Raw genomic sequence first — 22,765 nt, 5'->3', positions numbered from 1 at the left:
GGCAGCACACCCAGAACCTCTAGTTCCAGCACCTCTGATATGTTGTGATTTTCAAGAATGTGACTGTTAGTGAAAAATTACACTTTTAAGACATCCAGAGAGCATCCAGTTTGGTTACATGCATTCTGTAACACTATGCTTATAAACTGTACACACTGCAAATAGATGGTCCATAATGGTCCCCATCATGGATCATCAGTGGGGATTGAATTCTAGACCTTCAGCACTAAAAAGAAAGGCCTCAACCATTTGAGCTCAAGGAACAATTCCGTTAGCTGGTAGCAATAGAGGTAATTACTTTATTATTTAGCTGAACCATTAGAGGGGAACACATAATACACATTGAGCCCAGTGAGTTACATATGCAAGGGTCATTATAATGGGGCATCGTTGATCAACAATCTTGAAGTCTGTAAGAGGAAGAGTCTTAAGAGAGAACATTATTAAAAAGCACAATTGTTTATTCATCACTACATACATTCAGAAGCATGTAGCAAAACATCCTATGTTCAAATATGAAAGAACCAACACATTTGATAGGCTCAAACAATAAACAACTAACAGAGAGAATTCACCTTTTCTGTCCTCTCCTTAGATATATTAAAAGAATTTATTGTATCAAATCTTTTCCTGACAGGAACTGAATCCTCCTTTATTCCCCCTCTGTGAGAACCCTGAATATCTGTTTCTGATAGTATCCTATTTAAGGGCAGCTATGAAGTATCTGTATTAATGTTTCTCTAGTTGTCAGCAACAAACCACTTTTCAACTACTGGTAAAGGCTGGATTTAATTTTTCTAACCTCTCCTACATGATTGGGAACTTACTACGGCGGAAATCAGTTCAAAGCAGTAAAACAGTATTGTCAGTCACTGCAGAAGATGGCTGGAAACAAAATTGTCAGCCAAAAGGAAATGGCTTGTAAATTTCTGGCTATCACTTCCATCAGGAGAGGTCACTCAGTTTTCTGGCAACTGAGAAAGTGGAACTTGCTGTCCGCTGACACTGAAACAACTGTAGTCCAGCGATAGGTGTTTCTTAGTCTGACTCCTGACTCTCTGGTGTGGCGGTGTAACTGGGGAAGCCTTGTGTTCTGCTGGAGCTGTAGGTGTAAATGTAGGAGTTGATGAAAGAGGAACAGGTCTAGTGTTTGCTGCTGTCTATTTATCTCCTCCATGTGCATGCGTTTGCAATTTGAGTGTAATTCAGAAAGTGTGAGGATAGTGCTTTCCATTTAGAGTAGATGACTGGATCTCATGTAAGTGATTCCACATGCTGGTTGACAAATGGCCTTTATGTTTACCCCTTACTATGCTAAGCCTACAAATCACACACACAGGGGCCTTTTTTTCTTTTTCTTTTTTGACCTATCACTTTAAACTCCATTTAACTATTTTAGCTGCAGTTTAAAACAAATAGTTCCACAATCTGATGAAGACTTCTTACTTTTGGTGCCAGGAAGGATGTGTCATAAAAACAATCTGTTCACGTACTTCACTGCTGCTTGTTTGATGGATGTCCTTAGCAGTGAATATCCACTGGGGGTTGTTGCTGCTTATGGCCATGTTTGGTTTAGGTTGTTTTTTTGTCTTTGTTTTTGTTTTGTTTTTCTTTAGCAGAGCAGAGGGGTAAGTTTTTTCCTCACTGTCTCAACAGTTGAAACATTATCTGTAGATAACACTTCCAGTTCCTAAGGGATGAATTTGGCAGTGAGATATAGAGTAGCACAGAAACTATATGGATTCCAAGGGCATAAATTTGCACTTACTATAAGCTACAGTACATGCCCATGTCTGGATGTCTTTCTAACATACTTGGAAGTGAGAGACGCAATTAACACTGTGTACAAAGGGGTAAGAATACATCCCACAGTATTCTTCAGAGCAAGCATAAAAATAATTCTGAAGAAAATAGTAGTTCTATAGCCTGTCACACAGAGATGGGCCAAACACTGTGAAATGTGTTCCCACGTTTCACTAAGCTTATCAGGCTTATGCACCACATGCCACTGAGGTGTTGAGCAAGTAAGTCTAACAGAAGCCTGGAATGGTGCATCAGGACTACACCAATGGTGGTTGAAGAGTTAAGGTTGAGATGAGTTTTGGACTTAAAGCAGTGATTCAACCCTTGGTTAAGTATGAAGCATACAGTGTGTCCTCCCTAAAATTATAGCACATACTCTTGGAGTACAGAATGAATCTTCTGAGAATTTACAAGTAAATCAGTTAGTTAATTTACAAACTAAAATTAATAACTATAGCACTGTCAGACTTTTTTCCTCCTGAATGATCTTTGTAATGGAGTAACACAGCCCCTTAGTTAATGTCTTGATCCCTTCCTTTTGTCTAAATGATGCCCATCAGACTAGATGTGCCAGAGGTCCCTTCTGGCCTTAAACTCGATCAGGGTATGTCCACACTGCAATCAGAGGTGTGAGTGCAGCACGTGTAGACAGACTGTAGCTAGCTTTGATGTAGCTCGCATAACAATAGCAGTGAATCCACGGCAATACTGGATGTGGCATGGGCTGTACAATTTGACCGGAAACCTTGGGTATATACTTGAGCAGCTAACCCATGTTTCTGTCTATGCTGCCATGGCTTCACTGCTATTGTTATTTGAGCTAATTAGGCCAAAAGTGGCTCAGGCGTGTCTATATGTGGCACAGTCACACCTCTGAGTGCATACCCTAAATCTGTAATATCCTTCAGCTAAGAGATGATTTCCTTGAATTTTTATGCAAAGCTACACTCACCCCAACTTTTTAAAAATACTTTTATGTTTGCTAAACATTTGTTAATTGAATGCCAATACTAGTGAAGTTGTTGGCTAGTCTCCCAAGGGCTGTAATACTTTGATCTACCCTCACTTGTTGGGTTTAGTGTGCAGGTGCTTGAGGGTGTTGGTGGTCTGTGATATACAGGAGGGCAGAATAGTTGATCTGGTGGTCACTTCTGGCCTTAAACTATGACTCTATGCTAATTAATTCAGATAATAAACAGCTGTGGTGATTTTTTTCAGGCAATTACAGAGTTAGTTGCTTAAGTGCTCATTGATTAGAATAGATGGTGATTGCATCAACAGTCACACTTATTTTTAAAAATGGTCACCAAAAAGTGGTCAACCTCGCAACAGCTTTTTCTCATGTTGCTAAGATATTAACTTGGTGGTACAAATTCGTGCAGTTTTCCTTGGTTTTTACTGGTGGTATCCATTTTGTTACATGCTTACAATGTGACTCAATCCAGCAGAAATAGCCATGGACGTCTGTTTGTGTCGAGTCCTCTCAAATCTTGGCTTTCTAGCAAATAAACGTATTTAGCATCAAGATTGGCCAGCCTCCAGAAGACACTTTTGGGGGGTTGTAAGTCTGGGTTGCATTAATCTGAATGATAAGATCCCCTTAGCCTGTTTAGCATTATACCTGAATCAACAGACAGTTTAATGGGTGTTCCAGAGCAGTGTATCAAATTTTTTTTAGCTCTGGCAATTACTCTGTGCAGCTACCAGAACAGGGTCTAGGTTTGGTGGCCCAAATACAAAATCTTTTTAGTACCAAACATTGCTTCTTGACAAGGAGGTCATTTTCCCATCTGTTGAAGGGTTGTTTGCCTTTTGTTACAATTTTCAGACTCTCTGACTCTTTTAGACTCATACTGGTATAAAACAGATGTAACTCATTTGAAGTCAAAGGAGTTACACCCGCTTAAAACTGGTCTAAGTCAGAGCAGAAAACATTGATAGATGTGAAGATCTGGAAGAAGGATCTTTATGCCTGGAATGGTTTGAGAACAGCCCTGTTGTCCTTGTCCTCTCTCTGGTCTAATTTAAATATTTTTGTGACATCTATTTTTTCTCTGAAACTGTCTCAGCTGGCTGTCATCTCTGCCTCCTTCGAAAGATCAAGAGAGGATTGCACCGGGGTGAAAGGAATTCAGGAGAGCCCCTGAATATGATGTAACTCTCCAGTTTCATTCCTCAGTAACTGCTGGATGAGAAGCCTTATAGGTTTCAGAGTGGAAGGTGCATGGGACACTGCATGGCACACTGTTTAATGCTGCCTGCAGGAGGTCACCCGCAAACTGGGATTTGGTTAAACTGTTCAATCCACCACTGAATCTGCCGTAGCATAGCCAAGGAGAGCATCTAGTGAGCCCCTAGTGTTCAAATGTGCACAAAACTAGAATATGCACAGGAATAGGAAAAATTGAATGACACATGGACAGCCTAAACATAAAGGATATAAACTGCAATGTGACATGGGCTAGACTAAAACTGATCACTCCAGTACTTCCCACGCTGCCTGGAATATTTATTAAAAATCATTACACAGGGCTATTTTTGTCACAACACATTTTATGACAGCTGTTTTCATGTTGGGAAATTTACTTCCAAAAATATATTTTTGAAAAGCCATCATGCAACTGATCACCAGGCAGCTAAGGACTTCAGAGATGAGATTCCAGTGCACAGGGCCATGCTGCAGTATACTAAAGATTCATAGAATAACAAGCATTTGGTTATTATTGGGTTAACAAGCACTTCTGTAGTAAATACCAAAAATGCATATTACTGTTTGAAAAAAAAATCACAGGCATATTTGAACATTTTCAGTGTGTCAAAGTAAAAATTGCCTTGTGTCCTTTTAGGTGATTGTTTTCAGGATATTGGTCTTGCTAGAGTGACTAGCGCATCCATTATTGTAATTATAATTTAGTGATAATTGCCCTGTAGAATTCCAGAATTTTATTGCTATAAGCGAGAGCTCATTGTGAAAGTCAGAATCCAAAATCTCTGGGGAAATGACTGCTTGCTATGTTTATAATTTCCAGACTTGTTACATTCACTTTGGAGGGGTTTATACCTGCACTGAGTAAGTTAAAGAACCATCTCTCAGCTGATTACAATGAAGGACTGTCATTGAAATGTCAGACCAACAGCGTAATTAACATGGCAAATATGTCCGAACCATATTGGTTAAGAGAGATTATTTCCTTGCATGATTTTATAAACAGTTGTCAGCATAATGCCAAAACATAAAAGCAAATTGTGCTTTATAAAAGTCTATTTGGATTCCCTTTCAAATTAAAAACAAACTAACCCCTCAGACGAGTCCACGGCTTCTCAGTAGAGACATCAGCCTTCTGCAGTCACTATGAGAATGAATTAATAGGTTCTGCAAATAATCTTCCTTTGTAGAGCATGACTCTTGCAGACAAAGATAAAACCTGATGTTCCAACTTACAAAGACAACAAGTCACAAAGGGGTCACCAAAGGACACCTGTATGTGAGGCAGTTTTGTTGGTATCTTCAACTGGTATCCTTAGTTGGTATAAATTAGCATCCGCTCCAAAATTAGCCCTATACGTAAAGAAAAGGAAGGGAGAGAAATATTAGTCACTTTAAAAAAAGGGAAGGGAAAGGGCTGCTGACTGAGGAGGAAGAATAGGAAGAGGGAGAGGAGAAGGGCTACATATCACTTGGGGCCTGAGCCAAAGCCTATTGATGTCAGTGGTAACATTCATCAAACTTCAGTGGGCTTTGGATCAAGGCCATATCCAATTTAGTGGGTGCAAAAAAATTGACCAGCTGCATATTGACCAAGTCTCAACCTATTGGAATGTGGACTGGACTTTTGACCCTGGTACTCTGATGGTACAGGGGGTTAATGAGGCTTAACCTGTGCATTGAGAATTCTTAAAGTATAGAGGGAAATTCCTGAGCGGTAGCTGGAATATGTTTAGGGTCCTTGTTCAAGGAAAAGGAGGCACAGCATAGGCCCCTCTACATATCCATAAGCCTCAGTTGCTGGACAGAGGCTACAGTAGGGGCTGAAATCATCCCCCGTGGCTAGCCCCAGGATGGAGAAGACACAAAGATGGAATAAAGCCCCTACTCTGCCCACAATCATGCATTGAACACAGTTCAGCCAGACTGGAGGAACCAGGAAGCCTTGGGTTTGACCATTGTCAGGAGTAAAACTGTAAATACTTTATGTATGTGCTGTCTCTATGGCACCTCCCTCTTCTATGTTGATTAATTTTTCATTTGAAGAAAATGAAAATGAAAGATTAAGCCACTACATAGTTGTCTTCTAGAAATTTATAAAAGAAACATTCAATGCACTTGGACAAATCCCTTCCTTTATGTTTTTCCAAGATGAAGACTGGATTGATTATTAGGATGTTCTATCTAGCGTAGGCAGATTTTTTTTTAACTTAGGAGTTCTATATACAGAACTTCCTCATTGTCTTACCATGTCCACTAGAATCCACTCGTTTTCAAGGCCGGGCATAACTATTCTATTCTGGTGAATTTGTCTGACTGCATTAGCCTCTTTCCCCCAAACAATCCTCTTTTGGCTTGTTTCTTTTCTTTTTTTTTGTTTGTCCTTTTTCTTTGTGTAAGAACAGCTGATTTCTGCACCATTGGGTTTATTTTTATTTAAATATTGTTTTAGGCCAAGATTTTCAAAAGTGATTAGTGATTTTGGATGCTTCAATTTTTGAATGCTGTGACAGATAGCTGGGCAGCAGCTGTACCAGCACCTTGATTACTGGATCATCAATTAAATTGGCCCAGAGTAAACCAGAGGGGCAAAGCTGTGCCTAATTGATAGATTGGGGATGGGTTGGAGGAAGTTACAAGGCTAATTAATCCATTAGCCCAGAAAGTAGGAAAGGTACAGGAAGGAAGCGCAGGAGATAGAGAAGCAGGAAAGCTCTCTGGGTAGAGCGATCTCTTCTCTTCCCTCCTCAGAGGACGGAAGAGAAACTAAAACTGTAAATAATTATGGTGTATGGATCAGAAAGGTGATGGGAAGAGCAAATGTAAACAAACTGCATGTGGGAGCTTGTCTGGGATCACAGCTGGTGCAAGAGTTTGGGGGCCTGGACTATGGAGGAGACCCTACAGTTCCTGGTGAAACAGCAAGATGACTCTGCAAAGTTTCCAGCAGCCACACCACCTGGACTGGCAGTAGCTGTGTGCCTGGCAGGTGGCACAGCAAAAGGGCCTGCAGAAGTTCATGTGAGCGCAAGCAAATATGCAGCAGCAGCAGTTACTACAAAGGGTGGTGAGTCTCGTGGCGGGGAAGGGTAATTGGGCCCAGGGACTGGGCCTCTGTAAGATAGGCCCTACGGATAATCCTGAGGCATTCCTGGGTACCTTCAAGAGGGTGGCTATGACTGCAGGCTGGGACTGGGAGCCTGGGCACTGTGGCCAGCCCCCTATCTGACCGGTGAAGCCCAAGCCTATATGCAGGGGTGAAAGTAACTTACAGGACTTACCGGTACTGCTGGAGTCCTGAGGGGGGCATGGCCTCATCCGGAAGAGGCGTGGCCTCTCAAGATTTAAAGGCCCTGGGGAACCAGCTGTGGCTGGGAGACCCAGGGCCTTTAAATCAACCAGGGGCTCCCAGCTGCAGAGGTGGCTGGGAGCCCCTCGGGGCTCAGGGGCAAATTAAAGGGCCCAGGGCTCTGGCCGCCAGGGGGAACCCCGAGCTTTGCGGGGCTGGGGCAGGGATTTAAAGGGCCCAGAGCTCCTGCCGCTGAGGGAAGCCCGGAGCCCTTTAAATCCTGGCCCCAGCCCGGCTGCCAGAGCCATGGCCGGGATTCAAAGGGCTCTGGGCTGCCCGCAGCGGTGGGGAGCTCTGAGCCCTTTAAATCTCAGCCGCGGCCAGGATTGAAAGGGCTCAGGGCTGCCCACAGCCGCGGGCAACCCAGAGCCCTTTCAATCCGTGCAGTGGAAGTCGATGCAGTCCAGCATGGCGTACTGGCTCTTGCTGGTACGCCGGACCGGACCGGCTTACTTTTACCTCTGACTGTATGTATGTGTATGTGTATGAATGTGTCACAAACAATGCAGCTGCAGCCTGCCACCGACCAGCAGCAACCCCAGCAACCGGCCCCTGTGGGCTGCTGCCTGCAGAGAGCCAGCAGGTGCCACTGGGCTGGGTCTGCCAAGGAGTAAGTAACCAAGGCAAAAACCACAGCCAGCCAACCAGGGAGGGAACGGGGTGGGTGGGGGGAGGGGAACTCAGGAGTGAATGAAGGACAACTGGAATAGCCTTCATGAAATATACAAGATATTTGGAGAAAGTTTTGTCAATTTCAGCCTACGCACTCTGCAGGCAGGACAAAACAAAAAGAGATCTGAGATTGCACTCATGTCCTAAGGACATTTCAGGTGTTTAAATCAATATATAAAGAGGGTGGATTGGAATGAAAACTACTATTTCTTTCAAAGGAGGCACAATAATTTCCCTGAATATTCAGTTTTCCGCTCCAATCCCTTTGTGGTTTTGTCTATGGGGGGTTATTTGCTTTCCCTGTGAATCTTTAGTTGCTTTAGCAAAATTGCTTTGCCCAAAATAAACCCTAATCATCATGACACATCTTTCCACTATGTTCTCCGTGTTTTTGTGTTGTTTTTTTAAACAGTAGCATTTCAAAGAGGATCTGCAAGTAGTTTCGACATCACAACCAAGATCCTTTGCTGGGGAGGGAATGGGATAGATTTGAACTTGGAAATGGTTCCTGATTTTGATTGTGTTTAGGAGATCCCCTCATCCCGGGGGCAGAAAAGAACTGCCCCTGCCATGGTCACACACACCCAACAACAACTGGGAGTGAAATTAACAAGGATGCTAGAAACGGCTCCTAACTCTGGGCACTGAACTGCACAGGGAACAGCTGAGTTTAAACTGTTCTTTTGCAGGCAGCAGCAGCAGGCATCTCAGCCAGTGTCCCTACTGCAAGCTAGAGCCTAGAGGAGAACCCCTGCTGGGGGGTGGGGGGGAATGCAGAGCCTTGTCTGCAGCCTGGCTGGAGGAGGGGGAGGGAGGAGCCGAGAAACCAATGTGACAGTGAGTTTCCCCTTCCACCTGCTTTTATTAGCTCTGGATTTAAGCTGTGCAGCCAAATGCTTGAATTTGTTGTGTATATTAGTATTGGATAGAGATCCCCTCATCCCTAGGGGCAGAAAAGGACTGTCCCTGCCATGGTCAAACACACCCTCCCCTCAACCTCTCCCCCCAGCTACTGTGAGTGAAATTAACAAGGATGCCAGAAACCTAGTTCTGGGGGCTGAACCATCAGGGAACAGCTGAGTTTAAACTATTCTTATGTAGGGAGCAGGCTTCTCTCTCCCTCCTTCAGCCAGTCTCCTTTTCTTACCGGTCCTCCGTACCGGTCTGTACCAGCTTACTTTCACCTCTGCCTATATGGCTCTAAATGATGAGCAGGAGGTTAAGGTGGCCATCTTGGATTGGGTGATTCTGCCCACTGAACAGTGTGGACAGAAGTTCTGAGCCATGAGATGGAGTAGGAGTTTGCAGTCCTGGACATTTACCCAAAACCTGATAGATTTGTCCATCTGGTGGCTGAGACTGGACACCCCAACTGGGGAAGATTAACACTTTGATTCTGGAGCAGTTCCTCCAGAGCCTCCTCAAGAACATATGGGTCAGGTGGCATCAGCCATGTAACTTAGTTAAACTGACAAAGGAATACACATAGGTGGACCTTCCCAGGAAAGAGGGCTGACCATTCAGGATAGCAGATTGGTCAAATCCAGACCAGACTTCTTCTCCAGTGGGAAGGGCATAGGGAAGAGGAGCTCCAACAGAAACTTCTACCCTTACCTACTACCAGTGTGGGTGAGAGGGATGCATAAAAAGAGACTGTCCTTATATGGAGTAGAGTTTTGCTGAAGTCAGCAGTTGGGCCAGGACTTGTGGGCTGGGGAAAGAAAGGAACTGTCTACCATTTCTGTGATGGCAGGAGGAAGTGTCAAAGGAGCTTGATAGACATGACCTCCACTTGCTCTCTGTTATAGTGGGAGTTGGTAAATTCTGGATGATTCCAGGAGCAATTTTGAAATTAAAGTATGTCTATGGAGACAAAGCACCGCCCGATGGCAGAGGTACTCCTAGACGTCCAGGGGAGGCTCACTTGGAATCTCTGAGGTAAGGGGAATGGATAGGTTACCCTACTCCTTTGTGTTGGGCACCAACTAGAGGCCCTTCCCATTGGGAAAACAAATTGGTGTTGGGGGGGGTCTCAAGTGAAGAAAAAGGGGAAAGGAAGGGACAAACCTGAGGTAGATGCCTCTAGACAAGAAGACACAAGCCAAATGAGAAGTAAGAAAAGAGAATTCCCCAAGGTACTGAGGGGGAGAGTAAGGAAAACAAGGTAGAAGGTTTGGATACTACTAGACGGGAGAATCCAAGCCAAGATGGAAGGGAAGAACCCAGAGAGGCTGAGGGGGAGAGAAAGGAAAATAAGGATAACCTGAACTTGTTAATGGGGGTTGAGTGGCCCTCTGAAGCATCTCCTTCCTCCCCCATTTGTGCATCAAGGGGAAAAAGCTCAGGCAAGGTTCATATGGTTAGGAGAACCAGGAACTCCAAGTGAGCAGGAGCATGGGGAGAGGCCACTAGTCCCAGGTACCCATGTTGTGAGGACCTATTTTCCAAAAAAGAATTGTGGGGGCAACCTCCACACACAAAGTATGATTTGTGCAGGTGGAGAATGGGTGGACCATATAAGGAGGGCCAAGATGATCACCTTGGAGACAGAGGGAGAACCCCACAAGGAAGCACCTCCAGTAAGGGAGGGAAAGCATGGCGTAAGAAAAAACTTTGGTGAGGGTGGGAGGTGTGTGCCAGAGTGCTGGGCAATAGCACCTATTGATATCTGGGGGAGGTGAGCAGGTGGGCACAAGACCGCCCATGTCTGAAGGCCCTTCCCCAGCTTAAGGGGAGGAGCTTCTGAACCCAGACCTCAAGCAAGTGTCGGGGGCAACAAATGATAAAACAGGGACAGAAGTGAGGGTTATAAGCAGGAGGCCACAGGAGGACACCAAGCAGAGAACCCCAGACAGTGCCCACTACTCTTTGAAGGTGTCTAGGGAGTCAGCAGACGTGGCAGAGAGGAACTCAGACTGGATACATGATCAAAGGGAGGAGCGGAAATAGCTTCCACAATTGCAGAGCACCTCCCCATCCAATGCCCTCCTAATGGTATGGTGGATGGCCATCGTGGCCAGCGCCAGGAGGAAGATGACAAGGAAGTTTCATGACTTCATGGGGCCATGGACAGGGTGTGCATAAATAAGGAGGGGAATGGAAAAGTGCAACCAGAACCTGAGGAGAAGATTCTGGAGGAGCCGCAACCTGGTGCACTCGAGATAGATATGACTGGGCAAGAACTGCTTCACCAGCACTCTGATCCCTATTAAATTGCCCTGGAGTAAACCTGAGAGACAAAGCTGTGCCTAATTAATAGATTGGGGATAGCCTTGTAACTTCCTCTAGCCTAACTAACCCATTAGCCCAGAAAGTAGAAAAGGCACAGAAAGGAAGTGCTGGAGACCAGCTGGCTTTTGAGAGTCAGAGCCAGGACAGCGCTCTCAGGGGGAAAATACCTACTCTTTCTCCCCTCCTTGGGGTGAGCTAAGGGGTGTATGCTATTGTAAATACGGAGTTGCACAAGTTTGTAAGGGTGATGGGGAGAACAGGGTGAAAAAAATCATGAGGTGTTTGACCAGGAGAAGGTCTCTTAGTAGCTTGTGGTTAGAAAAGAGAGAGGACCAGGATGATGCCCAAGACATTTTAAAGGTGCCTGATTTTTAGAAAACATACAGCATTCATTCTCTAATAATTAGGCCCATTTAAGGTGTTACAGGTGGGCTTCCAAAAACTGAAGTATCCAAAATCATTTGTCATTTTTCAAATTCTTGGTGTTTATTTTTACAAGGACAGATTTGTGTGTGTGGAGGTGAATGCTGCATTGTATAGTAATTAGCTATTTCTTCTACTGCTTTTATTTAGGGATGATTCAAAAGGCAAAATTCACTACCATATTTGAAACAATTGGTGATTTCTGGATGCGGGATTTAAGTCCAGTCTATTACACAAACAGAGCTCATTTGCAAAACTTGGATCTGGATCGGGTTTGGCTTTCAATCACCTTCAAAGTTCAGGGTGTTCTTTACAGAAATCTTGGCATAGGCCTTTCGCCATTTTGTGTGTGTGAACAAAATAATCTGCCTACATGTAAGTGAAATATATTCACAAATGTGCAACTCCCCTCTCATGTGCAGAAACTATTTCAGAGCTCAGTCCTTCAAATAGTTACTCATTCACCGAATTCCATTCTCTTCAATGGGCTCCACATGTGAATATCGATACACATGGGAGTAACCATTTGCAGGATCTGAACTTTACAAAATAATAATACACTGGTGACCAGTTTAAAAAATAGGGGTAACTTTTATCTAGCCTGGTGTAGCTTGCTATGAAAGAGACTGTCTGGATGCAAACTATTGTCACACTTTGAAGAAGTGTTTTTTGGAAAGGATACTTTGCTCAGTCCCTGTTTACCAGTGCAGCTCATGTTCTCCCTTCTAAAAGATAGACAGGTTGTGAATGTATGTTAACAAATTCAAAAGCTACAAATGAATTTTACAGTCCTCAGTGCTGGTCATTCTCACCTCATGAATCCACAAGTGTCTATGAATTTGAAGTGTTGTTGAGGGATGATCTCATCTCCCGCTTTCCATATTCTCTAGTTTTGTTTTCCTGTTCAGCTTGTTCCATGTGCTCAGAGCCAGAGTGCCAAACTTCCGAGAGAAGAGTGAATTATTGTTGCTTCTCCTTTCTTCCTTTATTTGCGGATTGTATTTATCTCAATTTGGGGCAGTAGTTTCTTATTGTTTTATGTGCTTTATATGGCCTCAAAAGTAGAATTTTTACAATTCCACACCTCTCTGCTTTCAAAAATGATACCATGGACGGTCCAAATTCACAAGTGCAGCTTCAAATTAGGCTTTAATTGCTGGCTTAGGGAAAGGGCTGCAAGGGTCTAGACCATTAAAATGTAGTGATTTCTGGAGGTCAGGGCAGTAAAGTGGATGCCTGTCTTCCACAGTGTAGAATGTCTAATGGTAGAAGACATAATTTGCTTCAGGGGAATATCAGATGCATAAAATGCTCCAAAATGTGTCCATTTTCACTCAAGGGATGTACGGATAATGGAAAAGAGAAGTACTGTTCCTCGCCTTCATTGCTGCTATCTTTCTACTATGAGCATTTCACCCTCCTTGGATCTCCTACATTATTATCCATATTTATGAAGTGACCTTAGAGATCTTGGTGAAATGGCTTTTGAATATTTTTTGTTTGTGAATTTAGTGCTCAAGGTCTGAGTGCACTGGACAGTGAAGTGCAGAAAACTTTAGTTCTGACACTACTTATTTTGTTAGTACTTGACTTTGCAACTTTAGTAATGTTATTTAGTAGGTTTTTGGTGCATAATTTCATATTTTTTAAAAAGCAACTTGGAAAAAATCCACAGCAGAGGAATGGTGAGACTCAGGAATCTTAGGTTCTGTTTGTGTTGGGTTGCCCCTCTTAGGATGTCACCTGATGTGTTGAGATACCACTGAGCTTGTCAGTTATACCATCCTGGGCCCCCTTTACCCTGCCTTGCTGAGCCAAGCTATTAAGCCTCCTCTAGTGCACACACTGGCAGGGCCACACCCAACTGCAGAATGAAAAAGAAACTAAGATAAGTTTTGGAAAGACTCACCTTAAGGGACTTGCCCCCAGCACTCAGGTGTCCACCTCCCTTAGAGCGCAGACCCAAAGGTGTATTCTGAAATCCATCTCCTCCCTCAATGTGAAGGAAGGTATGCACAGCCTCTTACTCCATCCCAATTATGAATTGTACACACGGGGTTATGTTACAAACAAGAAATAAGTTTATTAACTACAAAAGGTGAATTTTAAGTGACTATAAGTGATAACAGACAACAGATTTTCAGATTACTGAGCAAACAAAACAAAATACGCAAGCTAAGCTGAATATACTTAAGAAACAGGTTACAAAATGTAATTTCTTACCTTAATGTTATTTTAGGCAGGTTGCAAAGTCTCTGTGGCTTATGTTTCCAGTTATATTCCTTTTCTGACTGGACCTCTGTCTCAGTCTGGACTCTTTCTCCCTCCTCCCCCACTCACCCACCTTCTCTTCAGGTGTTTTTAGCAGTCTTTCTTCTTGGACAGACAGGCCATGGAGAGGAGTCCCGTTTGCCTTCCTCCTCACCCTTAAATAAGACTTACATAAGGCGGGAATCCTTTGTTTCCCAAACTTGACCCCTCCTTCCCTTCCAGTGGAAAGTTACAAGAAGTCCCAGATAATGTTTAGTATCAGGTGACAAGACCACCTGACATAGTAGTGTTACAGCTACATCCCTGGACACCTCCCAGGAGGGAGAGAGATTAGTATCTTCATGGTCTTGTTGTTCCTTCCTGATAGCCCATCAAATCTGATGGCCTGTCCTCTTGAGGGTGTCTTCCCAATACACACCAGTTGTTGTTATTACATAGTCCATATTCCTAACTTTAGATACAGAAATGACACATGCATACAAATTGGATAATCACATTCAGTAAATTATAACCTTTCCAATAATACCTTACAAGACCCATCTTGCATAAAGTATATCTCAGTTATGTCATATCCATAGTATAAAAATATTTCCATAAAAATATGAAGTGTAACGTCCCATCGTTGCAGGCTGCAGAGGGCAGTGTATTCAAGTGACTATTCTGCCTATTCCTCCAAGTGTGACCCCTTCTGCCTCATCCTCTCCAACCTATCTTTGTCCCACATCTCTTCTCCACTCACGTCTCCTTGTCCCAGTCTTATTTTGGTTGTTGAGTTTCATGTGCAGGTGTTCGTGGCCTGTGATGGGAGGTAGGACTAGACAATCTAGTGGTCGTTTCTGGCCTTAAACTCTGACTCCTTGCCCATCCAGTTGCAGGCTTCCCCACCAAATGAGAGCCCCAATTTCCTTTCCCAGTCAGTCCTCATTTTCCCCAAGCCCCAGTCTTCTTGACCAGTCAGTCCCAATCTTGCCTCCAACTCTCATTCTCTGCCCCTTCCAGACTCTTGTTCCAGTCTACTTCTTCCACCCTGCCCCTCATTCCCCTTCCAGCTCTGGCTCTTGTCCCCTGTGCAGTTGAATTGGGTAGTTTCAGCCTCCATGCTGCCTGGGCCCAGTGTGTGCGTGTGTCACTGAGAGCACAGGACATAGTGTCCTTGCTTCTAGTTCAGTTGCTTCACCCCAGACTGGAGCATGCCTGGTGGGAATGGAATATTCAGGGAATTTAGCTGCTATAATCTAAGTCTCTACTGAGCATGTGCAAGCTGATTTTTCTCTTTCTCCCCCCGCACCCCCAGTTTTATAATTTGGGCAGATTTTCATGAGAGCAGGAATAGACAGATCCCTGACACAAAGTCCAACCTCTTGCAACCTGTCAAGCCCCTGCTTCAAAACACACCGGTGCTAGAGCTTTTTCAAAGAAAGATCGCAATAATTTTTTAACATGGGCAGAACAATGTATCTCTTTCTAGCTTTGTTCTCAGAAACAGCTGCAGTGTTTTGACTGAAATTTTCCAAAACCATTCAACCTGAGGAAAACACTCAAGATGGAAAATTTCAGCCCAAACAGTTGGCAGAGTTACAAGCAACTAAAAACAGGGTTTGATAATGGAAAGTGTTGGGCCACCTTAATAAGCAGTACTCCCAGATTCGCATATAATCTATATCTACATGGAGAGATCAAAGGTGGAATGTTATGGCAATATTACGTTATATAATAAATGTACTTCTCTAAACCAAGCCTCTCATCCTTGTGAGGTTTGTTTCCATGACATTCCTCTGTTGAGCCTGTCAAAAAGGTGACCAGCTATGGTGGTGATTGTGACACACACATATATACACCATGGGAACTTGCTTTACTTTTTAATCTGCACTGTGACTCGATTCACACATTCAAATTATCTATGAAGGTGACTGCAAAAGTAGTTCATGGGGGTTTTGAAAGAAACGATCTCAATATAGTCAAGACAAACAATTAAAGGGAACAGATTATCCAGATTTTTTTGTTAGCTGAATGCAATAATGATACTTAAAAAAAATCATCATTTGAGTTCAGCTACAGCATAACAGATATATGAAAATTGAATTTGTAAATCTTGGACTAAATTCTAATCTCATCCATGCTGGTGCAAATCTAGTGAGGCTAAGGGAGTTAATTTGGATTTAGATTTGCACCACTTCAAATAACGACAGAACCTGGCCCATTGAGCTCTTAATTCATTTATTTTCACTCTAAAAGAATCATAACAAAAAATGAGGTTATTTATTTTATATGTAGCTTGAGCTAAAAGGGTCTGGGGCAATATTGTTCCTTTTGCAAGATAATTAATTAGGGGAAGAGAGGGCAGATCAAAATTAAGCAAGGCATTTCTCTTGTCACCCTTCTACCATTCTAACTCTACTTTAATTGCACCTGTCACTAGGTGTAGACAAACTTTAAAGCACATGCTTAACCCCACTGGGACTAAAACCATGCTTAAAGTTCAGTATGTGCTTATGTGCTCTGCTGAATCAGGGTCTACAATGAGAACTGACAGCACTCTAGATGTTCCCAGCTCTGCTACTCCTATAGGAAACACAGCACTGAAGTCAAATACCGTAGCGCAATGAATGATGCTTGTTTAATGGTGACTACAGTTATGTAGATGGAACTATTCAGCCTCACTTAGGGACTGATTGTCCAAAGTGCTGAGCAAATTTGTCTCCCATTGAGGTCACTGTAAGATGAGGGCACATGCAGGTTCGGGGGGTTGTTATCAGAGCCCTTGCTGTGACACATTGCTAAAACAATCCCCAATGATTTTTAACATCTCAATGCTGCAGATGGAGGTTTATACGAGACAAAACTTCTGCAGTTACTCCTTGGTTGGAAGTTATGGCCAAGGAGCCCTTGATGCATGTCCTCCCCTTCCTTCTTCCTACCCCTTTGTCTGGATCTGATGAGATCAAGAACCAAGATGGGTGTCTTGTGCTCTTGAGGTGGTGACTAATGATGTGTTTCAATCCAAGTAGTGTGGTAGGTAAAGATTTCACCTAGCTCCTTTCCATCTGGGACCCTATATAAAAGTACTGGTTTAATTAGCACTCCTCAGTTTACCTCCCTTTGTGTTATACTGCTAACTAGACTCCCACAAATGGGAATATACAAAGGCTGCCTCAAAGAAGAACAAAAAGTTACTAGTATCTGTGCTTCTTTGAGAGTTTTGCCTCTGCGTTTTCATACTACCTGTTTGCCCTACTCTCTTCCTTGGAGTTGAACTCTCTTTCAGACCCTGGGATATTGTAGAATGTTCTGAAGGTCCAGTGCTGTGACTTAGGTACTTGTTTGGTCCCAATGGAGACTGGTTTACCAGAAGTTTCCCAAAGGACACCAGTGTTATGGCGGTTTAAAAAAAGCTAATGCGGTTTTGGGATGCATCAGGCGAGGTGTTTCCAGTAAAGATAAGATTTCCAGTGTTAGTACCGTTATACAAGGCACTGGTGAGACCTCATCTGGAATATTGTGTGCAGTTCTGGTCTCCCGTGTTTAAGAAGGATGAATTCAAACTGGAACAGGTACAGAGATGGGCTACCAGGATGATCCGAGGAATGGAAAACCTGTCTTATGAAAGGAGACTGAAAGAGCTTGGCTTGTTTAGCTAACCAAAAGAAGGCTGAGAGGAGATATGATTGTTCTTTATAAACATATCAGAGGGATAAATATCAGGGAGGGGGAGGAATTATTTAAGCTTAGTACGAATGTGGACACAAGAACAAATGGATATAAGCTGGACACTAGGAAGTTTAGGCTTGAAATTAGACGAAGGTTTCTAATCATCAGAGGAGTGAAGTTCTGGAACAGCCTTCCAAGGGGAGTAGTGGGGGCAAAAAATATATCTGGCTTCAAGACTAAGCTTGATAAGTTTATGGAGGGGATGGTATGATGGGATAGCCTAATTTTGGCAATTAATTGATCTTTATTAGCAGGTAAATAGGCCCAATGGTCTGTGATGGGATATCAGATGGGGTGGGATCTGAGTTACTACAGAGAATTCTTTCCTGGGTGTCTGGCTGGTGAGTCTTGCCCACATGCTCTGGGTTTAGCTGATCACCATATTTGGGGTCGGGAAGGAATTTTCTTCCAGGGAAGATTGGCAGAGGCCTTGGAGGTTTTTTGCCTTCCTCTGCAGCGTGGGGTGCGGGTCACTTGCTGGAGGGTTCTCTGCACCTTGAGGTTTTTAAACCATGATTTGAGGACTTCAATAACTTGGACATAGGTTAGGGGTTTGTTACAAGAGTGGGTGGGTGAGATTCTGTGGCCTGCATTGTGCAGGAGGTCAGATTAGATTATCATAATGGTCCCTTCTGACCTTAAGTCTATGAGTTAGGGAGGTGAGAGATGGGGAGGTACGAGGTGTTAACACAAAGTGGCAACATAAAATGGGAAAACTAATGAAGAACCCGCAGTACTGCGGGTTCAACTCTTCTTTCTTCATTGGCCACATGTGTACTTCTTAGCCAGCTCTGTCCCTCTCATTCTACTAAGCCCCAGTTGTGAGGTGCAATGTATGATAAAGGCCCAAAATGAGAGAGATGAAAAAATTAATTTTGTAGGAAATTTAAAATGTTGTTACATCTAAAGGAAGGAGTCTAAGGGTATGTCTACACTACCCACCGGATCGGTGGGTCGCGATCGGTTTATCGGGGATCGATATATTGCATCTCATCTAGATGCGATATATCGATCCCCGAACGCATGCCCATTGACTCCAGAACTCCACCAGGGCGAGCGGCGGTAGCGGAGTCGACAAGGGGAGCCGCGGCCGTTGATTTCGAAGTAAGTCGAAATAAGATACTTCGACTTCAGCTACGCTCTTCCCGTAGCTGAAGTTGTATATCTTACATCAATACCGCCCCCTAGTGTAGACCAGGCCTGAGTGATGCTTTCTGTAATCCCCGTTTCATGATTCTGTATTTCTGATGTAAATAGTCTTCAACCATAAGCATGAGAGGACACAAAATTTGTGTGGAACTTTGAGACTAAAATGAGTGACATCCCTAGAAAAGAGGGATGGCTGAGAGGTGTGGCCATTACTGTTGTCCATGGACTTAATTCGAGAAAGAAATGAAAGCACAGGGGCTTTTTGTTTTTTGCTATTTTTGTTTTCAAATCCAGTGCAGTATTAAACTTTTTTGGCCTTACAATTTTCTACAGCAAAGAAAAAATAAAGGTGCTTCTATTACATTTCTGTGATGTAACGGTGCCATTCATTGGTTGCTTTAGGTAACAGCAGGTGCACATTCCTTAGCATGTAGGAATATCCCAGAAGACTTATTCCAGGTTCTGTTTTGAATTTCAAGTGAAAGTTTCAAGACTGATTATTGCATCTCCTTTTTAAAAGCGCTTTTAAGTCTGGTCTCATGTGGAAAATAATGTTTGTGCTAGAAAAACATGGATAATGTATTTGTTTCTACAAATCAAATATGTGACAGGCAATAAGAAAACACTTCGTAAGTTTGAGTGCAAGGCATATTCACTTCACTACTTTTATTTTTCCTTCTGTGTGTGTTTGCAGATGACAGGGCTGTATACAATTTGGTCCAGCACCTCAAATTAAAATGGAACTTGCAAATGCACACCAATTTCTAGAGGCACATGGAGAAGACACTTGGATTTTCTGTTGACAGTGCTTAAAAGACCATGCTAAACTTCTTTTGGTTATCTGCCCAGGGTTCTCTTAATTGGAGTGTGCTGTGAAGGGTCTGGTACACCTCATGCTAGGGACCATATTCCAATATCCGTTGGAATGGTAAATATGGATTAACTCCATTAAGGTAAATGGAGTTACTCCAGACTTACTGCTGCACAACAGAGATCATCTGCACACTTAAGGAAAAATTCTGTACTCTGAGATCTATGATTTCAACAAAAGAAACATTAAGCAATCCAGCAGGTGAATAACTCTCTTCTGCTTGATCAAAATGGCCTGATTGTATTTTTTTTTAAATTGTGCTTGCATAAGTGGAATTGAACTGAAGAGGTCATAGTCATGTAACCTTTTGGGGGGGGTGAATTCATGTAAGATAGCAAATGGTGGTTGAGTAGGGTGAAGAGGGAGTCTGCCAAAGGGAGTGTTAGGACTGGGAGGTCATGATCAGGTCTGTTTTGATGGGTTCATCTTGCATCTTTTAGCTTTCTGCAGTATGGGTGGTAACTGAGTTCCCCTGAGCAATTCTAGTTGGAGTCATCTTTTGACAGGTGGATTTATTTTTGAGTCTAGCCAGTTTCATTTTTTTTATTCAAGGAGTGTCCATATTTTCCTATTCCTTTATTCACATAGATGTTTATCAGTGATCTTCCTTTTGATAGCTCTTCTCTGTATCTTCTTTAGAATTTGTACGGAAGGAAAGTGCTTATAATAAGATGAGGTGGATTTGTACAAAGATGTAACAATTTCCATGGTCTTTGTATCAAAACAGGATTCTAACAGCGTAGAATCCTAACAATCTGTGTGTGGCAATTGAGAAATAACATATTCTCAGATGCTTGGTTGGTGGTTCTTGGTCGTATGCTCAAGGTCTAATTCGGGGGATCCCAAACTTTTCTCATGCATGTACCCATTTTGAGATTTACTGTTTCCTGTGACTCCAGGCAGCAACAAATCAACATAGTGACCAAGGAATTTACACATTAATTACATTATTTAATGTGCTCTAATGTGACACATGGACTTGTGTGTTGCAACACACCTTCTCAAAAGTCCAGTGCACATCTAATCTCTGTGATATCAATAGTACATTGATACCAAAACTTGATGGACAAAACTGCACTGAATCCAGCTTCACACAAGTACATGCTCATGAATGGCTCCATCAGTTTCAAGGCTTGTGTTGAGTGCAAGATATTGAATCTTTATAGTGAATCAGAATTCTGGGAGAGAAAGTTCGGCAGATGTTTCTTGCAAGAATTGATTGCAGGAAATTTCTATGAGCTGCTTGATTTCAGCTGCTGGCCAATCCATGGCATGCGGCTTACACTTAAAGGGATTTTTGCACCCAATCATACTTTGTCATGTCCAGCTTGGAGTGGGGGGAGGAGGGGAAGGATGCAAACTGTTCCTCCAGTTGACTGAGATCACCTGTGTGGGAGGCTGAATAACTTCTTTGTCGGCCAGGAATTTGCAAGGCTGTGGGAAGGATTCAGAGTTTGTCTTCAATAGATTATTCTTCCAGAAAACAATTTTCTTCATGAAGCCTGTGATTTGATCACTTTGCTGAAGGATGTGGGTGTTCTTTCCTTGAAGACTTGTATTCAGTTTCCCAGATATGTCTGACATAGGCAAGAAGGCATAGGCGTTGACTTGTACTTTTCACCAGGGATACTCCACACCCCTCCCCAAGGCCATGCTCCCACTCTGCCCCCTCCCCAAAGTCCTCGCTTGCTACTCACTGCTCTCTCCCCTCCCCAAGCCGCTCCCCCATCTGCCAAACAGCTGAGCATTGGCCCCACTAATCAGCTGCCAAACAGCTGTGACTGGTGGGTGCTGAACAACCACAATTTTTTTCCCATGGGTACTCCAGCCCCAGAGCTCCCAGAGTCAGTGCCTATGCAAGAAAGCAGGAGAGTAGTATTGGTTTGAGCTTGTTTGCCTCAGTTTCCCAACAATTATGTTCACTATATCAATTGCAGATGGCAAAATCACAGTCTGTCTTACTGTATGAGGTTTCTTGGCCTGTGCAATGTGGCAACTTACCTTAAATGATGCCTTTTGAGCTTGGTCAGAGATGGACATGGCTCTCATGAATTGCAATTGTTGATGGTAAAGTTCTTCTTGCTGGTGTTGGTTTTCCTCTGTATTCCTTGTGAAGAGGTTCCAGGTCTCATTAAGTTTACTAAGCTTCATGCTTTTGCTAGATAACACCATGTGATATAGGCCAAAATGCTGCTTTCTTCGTCCTTGACCAGAACACTGGTGAAGCCATAATCTAAGAAAGCCTCGTCATACTTGTGAGCACATTTCTTGGGCTCTTGTTTGTGGTGTGTTTTTGCTCATAACTGCATCATTAGACTCACTGCTAAGCAGTTGAAGCAGACACTGTGTAAAAATGAGTCCATTGTGCCTCTTATAACAAGTCGGAAGAATTCACTGTTAAGCAAATGAGGCCAGGACTTAGGAAGGCCCTGTGTTATGATACTAGGGCAGAACAGAGACTGTGACTTGCAATGATTCTTATCCTTAAGTACCAACAGGGTACTCAGGATGACATAAAAGAAGTTATGGGCCCTGCCTTAAGGGACGCACAAGCCACTGCAGATTCCTATCTCCGAAAAGGCTATCACAGGCTCCTAGTAGCTTGAGCATAGAGGATGCTTTGTTGATGAGGCTGCTGCCCACAGATATGGGTCTTCTTCATGAAAGCCCTTCAGCCAGATGCTTGCATAGTTGGATGGTGCAAATGGCCAAAATTGGTGTTCACACAGCCACCTCCACACAACCTGCTCCACTAATGCACCAGAAGTCTGCCATTTCGATCTACAAAATGGCTGCCTCTTGGTAGTGTGACCTTGACTTCAAGTCAGCCAAAGTACTTTATAAACAATTTTAAATATATACTGGTAGTGCTATTCATTTATATAAGGTTACAAAGACAATCACTGTGTACTTAACAGTAGGTGCAAGATTAAAGACTATTGATATGAGTATCCAGCATGTCAACCTGAGAACAGAATTTGGCCCATAGCTTCAATGTTAAACATAAATATTACTGTTCAACTGTGGCACATGCTCGGTTAGAATCGTGAGGGCTGCAATATTTTACTCTAATTCAGGTAAT

The 22,765-nt window shown here is 43.1% G+C and overlaps 2 long non-coding RNA genes across 2 annotated transcripts in view; one reads left to right on the top strand and one right to left on the bottom strand.

The window, feature by feature from the left end:
- Positions 1 to 4,313: 4,313 nt before the first annotated feature.
- Positions 4,314 to 7,351, bottom strand: LOC120399644. Its single transcript, XR_005595269.1, has 3 exons — positions 7,291 to 7,351; positions 5,246 to 5,362; positions 4,314 to 4,490 (listed from the first exon to the last, which is right to left on the bottom strand). It is a non-coding gene; the product is annotated as an uncharacterized LOC120399644 (long non-coding RNA).
- Positions 6,721 to 22,765, top strand: part of LOC120399643 — a 105,316-nt gene continuing 89,271 nt past the window's right edge. The window contains exon 1 of the long non-coding RNA XR_005595268.1: positions 6,721 to 7,076. This is a non-coding gene — a long non-coding RNA (uncharacterized LOC120399643). The remainder of the gene's footprint in view (positions 7,077 to 22,765) is intronic.

The sequence above is a fragment of the Mauremys reevesii genome, linkage group 2 (assembly GCF_016161935.1).
Source record: "Mauremys reevesii isolate NIE-2019 linkage group 2, ASM1616193v1, whole genome shotgun sequence".
Lineage (NCBI taxonomy): Eukaryota > Metazoa > Chordata > Testudines > Geoemydidae > Mauremys > Mauremys reevesii.
The sequence above is the reverse complement of the archived record's forward strand: the minus strand, read 5'-3'. Positions and strand labels throughout refer to the sequence as shown.